At 49.3% G+C, this 5000-nt stretch overlaps 1 gene segment (V, D, J or C); it reads left to right on the top strand.

Moving 5' to 3' along the window:
- Positions 1 to 5000, top strand: part of LOC140418167 (T cell receptor alpha variable 38-2/delta variable 8-like) — a 78883-nt gene that overhangs the window by 72886 nt on the left and 997 nt on the right.

The raw sequence follows: 5000 nt of genomic DNA, 5'->3' as shown, positions 1-5000 counted from the left end.
CTGTGTGTGTGGGGCTGTGTGTGTGGGGCTGTGTGTGTGGGGCTGTGTGTGTGGGGCTGTGTGTGTGGGGCTGTGTGTGTGGGGCTGTGTGTGTGGGGCTGTGTGTGTGGGGCTGTGTGGGTGGGTGTGTGTGGCTGTGTGTGTGTGGCTGTGTCCGTGTGTGTGTGGCTGTGTCCGTGTGTGTGTGTGTGTGGCCGTGTGTGTGTGTGTGTGGCCGTGTGTGTGTGTGTGTGGCCGTGTGTGTGTGTGTGTGGCCGTGTGTGTGTGTGTGTGGCCGTGTGTGTGTGTGTGTGGCCGTGTGTGTGTGTGGCTGTGGAAAGTCCAGGGGAAAGTCCAGAAGAGGAACAAGGTTGGAAGTGAGAGAGTGTCATGCTTGTGTGTGTGTGAGAGAGAGAGAGACAGAGTTCAGCAGAGGGAGATTGCTGACAATGAGATTGTGTGTGTGTGTATGTTTGTGTCTGTCTGTGATGCAGAGAGAATCCAGCAGATGGAGATTGATGAAAGTCAGACTGTGTGTGTGTGCGTGTGATGCAGAGAAAGTCCAGCAGAGGGAGATTGCTGAAGTGAGACTGTGTGTGTGTGTGTAATGCATGAAGGGTCCAGCAGATGGAGATTGCTAAAAGTGAGACTGGTTGTGTGTGTGTGCGTGTGATGCAGAGAAAGTCCAGCAGAGGGAGATTGCTGAAAGTGAGACTGTGTGTGTGTATGTAATGCATGAAGGGTCCAGCAGATGGAGATTGCTGAAAGTGAGACTGTGTGTGTGTGTCTGTGTGTGTGTGTCTGTGTGTGTGTGTCTGTGTGTGTGTGTCTGTGTGTGTGTGTCTGTGTGTGTGTGTCTGTGTGTGTGTGTCTGTGTGTGTCTGTGTGTGTGTCTGTGTGTGTCTGTGTCTGTGTGTGTGTGTGTCTGTGTCTGTGTGTGTGTGTGTGTGTCTGTGTGTGTATGAACTGGCTGGCTGAGAATGTATCTCGTGATGTGCGCTGCAGTTTTATTCATTGGGGAGTGGCTGCACATTTCGAGTCTGGGGTAACAATGATAACCGGCTTCGCTATTTCTCCCCAAGCATCTGGACATTGTTCATTTTGAGAACACACATCCCACAATTCAGGAGATATGCTGAAGGACGATGTGCTTTGGGAAACGCCGCTGATTCTTAAGATCGCCTTTGTGAAGTTGGCAATTTGGTGATTTTTAAATAAACTCTGGAACCCAGCAACACAATCCGATAAAATCAACCTTGTTAATAAGCCTTTGCTGAAGACTCCTGCAATTGGCAGAGGAGATGGGGAAATGGCTGATAATGTGTGGAACCAGAGGATCAGGTGGAGCCAGAGAACCTGATATTATGTCTATGCTTGTATTGCATTAGCTTCAGTCTGAGATATGACTGCAACAGATCGTGCCTCTGTGTATGTTGCAGTGGACCGTGTCTCTGGTGCTATTATATTGGACCTCTTGTCTGTTTATATTGCACTGGAGTGTGTCTTTCTAAATACAGCATTAAGAAGACAGCAAAAGCACTAAATGCACCCTGAATCTTCGGAATGCACCCCGGAGAACCGAACGTACAGAGTTTTAAAAATTGTTTCATTCGATTTGGGCGTCCCCGGTTATTATTTTGCGATTTCAGACACAACCGCATTGCTGGGTCGGGGCGTCAAGTGTAAGCCAGACCGGGTCAAGGTGCCAGATTTCCGTCCCCTAATTACAACAGTGAAGCTGACGGGTTTCCACGACAACCAATGATCATCATTATTGAGGCGAGTCTGGCTTGTCAATTCCATAATATTTTTATTAATGCATTGAATTCAGTGAATTCCCCCCCCCCCCCCCCCCGCTGCCAGGGTGAGAATTGAACCTCCTGCCCTGATATCACCAACACGGATCTTTGAATACCTGAGCGAGGAGTTTTACCGCTGCAACACCATTTTGGATAAGAGCGAAATGTGAATGTAAATGAATAACTTGCATCACCGTGAACCTGACCAGTCTCCAGAGTCCAGCAGTGGTAGTGGGGAAATTGAAAACTTTTGAACAAAGCAGAAAATCAAGTTGCTAATCCCAAGACCTCTGGTCGCTTCAATCAGGCGCATTGACCTGTCGTTGTCGGGCAGTTTAGGAGGTTGACTGTTTTGTATTACATTGTCATTGGTTTATGATGTAATGCAATATTCCCAGGATTGCTGTCCTCCCTCTTTTACTCCCTTCCCGTCACTTTGCAACATTTCCTCTCCAAGTCCCACACACCCTGCACAAAATAGTTCTGAAATAGAATTGCAGCTGGAAATCCGTCATTTTCCCATTTCTTCATCAGCCTGTGGTGGAAATAATTGCTCAGGTTTACAAAGCGTCAGGAAAACTTGGCTGAACTCATATCTTTCCTCCTTGATTAGTTTTTCTCTGAATGGAAAAACCGACACCTTCCGGTTTCCGGTTCCCATTTCCCGGTTTCCGTTTCCGGTTTCCGGTTCCCATTTCCCGGTTTCCGTTTCCCTGTTTCCGGTTCCGGTTTCCGGTTCCCATTTCCCGGTTTCCTTCGCTCACAAAATGGGCTGGGTTCTGCTCCGGTTCCCGGAGAATCGCTCGGGAGTCTCTCGCGCGCGGACTAGGCGGCGCGGGCCGGGGGCCATGGACGGAGGCCCCCGCGGCGATTCTCCGAGGAAAACTGGCCGAGTTCCCGACCGCGTGCTTCTCACCGCCTAGCGGTCGGTGGATGGTCCGGGGGGGGTGAGTCCACCATGACGCACGAGCCGCTTGAGGCCGCCGCCGTGCGCAGGCGCGGACTCCCGACCGGAGGTGCCGGGCCGGTATCCGCAGCCAGAGCTGCAAGGAGCTCTCCGGGGCCCTGCTCGTCCCCTGCAGCAAATTTTGTTTTATTCATAGAATTTACAGTGCAGAAGGAGGCCATTCGGCGCATCGAGTCTGCACCGGCTCTTGGAGGAGGTGTTGATGCCTGTCCTTACTGATTGTGGCCTGTGGGTTAGAACGTTCAGGACCCAGTCGCGGAGGGAGGAGCCAAGGCCAAGGCCACGGAGTTTGGAGATGAGTTTCGTAGGAATGATGGTGTTGAAGGCTGAGCTGTAGTCGATAAATAGGAGTCGGACATAGGTCTGACATATTGTCCAGACGGTACAGTTGCAAAGAATATGAGCTGCACGTGCTTGAACAACTGTAATTAATGGTGATGGGACCTCCTTCAAAATGCTTCTCTGTAGCCGACTCCTGCGAGAGCGAGTCTGCAGTTCTAACATCGTGTTTCCTTCACACCCACATGCCGCTCACCCTGGTCTATGTGCTCGGTGAAATCGTTAACTATGAATTCTTCACCTGTGCCACAAGACTTCAGTCAATACGTGTCTCTTCTCTCTGTTCATGTGTTTCCTTGTACCTAACCTTCTCACTGTCCACATGGCTATACAGAAATATGTCAATCCCAATCCCACCGCACGGCATGGGGTTACCGGCTACTCTGATGGGGAAATAGTCCTATTGCTTGACTGTTGTTACACTTGAACAAACTCCTGCTATTTATCTCTGTATCAGGGCACCCAGACACTAATTTAACGACGGCGATTTGTCGACACTATTGGATCATCCGTCTTGCCACAAACCCCAGAACTATTGAAGCATTTCAAACTCACATACAGAAAGGCCTGGACACATTCGGCATCAGGATGATAAGTGGCCGGTAAAATCTGTGCCACAAAAGCAGCATGCAATGTTCATCTCAAACGAGAGCACATTTCCCCATGGACTCTTGGTACTGAGTCCTCGATCATAAATACTGTGGAGGTTGCCACTGAGCAGAAAAATCTACTGGACCTATCGTGTGAATACGCCGTTAGAAATGTGAAGCAAGGAACTAGTCTCCAAACTCCCCAAAGCCTGCCCCAAATCTACAAGGAATGCACCAGGCGTGTGACTGAATTCTTCCCACTTGCCTGGATTAGCGCCATTTCAATAATACTCAAGTAGCTTGACACCATCCAAGATAAAATAGACTCCTTGATTCGCGCGTCATCCATCACCTTAAACATTCCCCCACTTCACCGCCAGAGCGCATTGGCAGCACGGTGAGCCATCTACAAGATTCACAGCAGCAAATCACAAAGGCACCTTTGTGAATACCTTCAAAAGTTGCGAACTCTACCAGCTCGAAGGACATGGGCAACAGATCCCTGTGAAGATTGTTCAACTGGAGTTCGCCTTTAAATCACGCAGCATCCTGATTTGCAAATATGCCCCCGTTCTTTAACCAGGGAGGCAGTGGCGGATCGAATCCCCCCACGGTACTTGGTGAAATTTAAATTCAATAAAAATCTAGGATTTAAAAGTATGACAACCAGTAAGAATTATCACGAATGGCCTTTAAGGAAGGAACTCTGCCATCTTTCTGGGCATCCACAGCAATGTGTTTGACTCTTCAATGATAAAGGCAAGAAATGATGGCTCACCATAGCCAAATAAAAACGTTCCTGCGGCAATATCCGGCTATTCCATAGGTCACACCACAGGCGCCCTACACCAGATCGATGGGTCGGGTCAAAAAGGCCCACATTACCTCCTTGAGTGAATTTCTCTGTCAGAGGGTCGGTGCAGATGTCATGCACCGAATGACCTCCTTCTACACTGTAGGGATTCTCTGATTCGATGTTTCTAGTATAATTAAGCTTGGATCCTGACAGCGGTGTTGAGGGGAACAAATTGGAAACTGAACCGTGAGGGTGATCTTACTGGAGTCGCTGGTACGACTATCCCAATAATGTCGATAGAATTCTGAAAAACAAACTGATTGGCAGGCAAAAAAAAACATTCAGTAGTCTGTCCTTCGAGTCACATTAAGTAGCCCCATGTCTGATCCGTACACCTGGACCATTAGTCTGGATGCATTCCCTGTGAGGGCAGTGAGTACCGATCAGCTCGGGCTCAGACACTAACCACCTTCCCGGTGCATTGGCGACAGAAGGAAGTGAGGTGAGGACATCCGGAGACAAGGCAGCAG

This window comes from Scyliorhinus torazame, chromosome 5 (genome assembly GCF_047496885.1).
Source record: "Scyliorhinus torazame isolate Kashiwa2021f chromosome 5, sScyTor2.1, whole genome shotgun sequence".
Lineage (NCBI taxonomy): Eukaryota > Metazoa > Chordata > Chondrichthyes > Carcharhiniformes > Scyliorhinidae > Scyliorhinus > Scyliorhinus torazame.
This window is presented reverse-complemented; position numbering and strand designations above follow the sequence as displayed.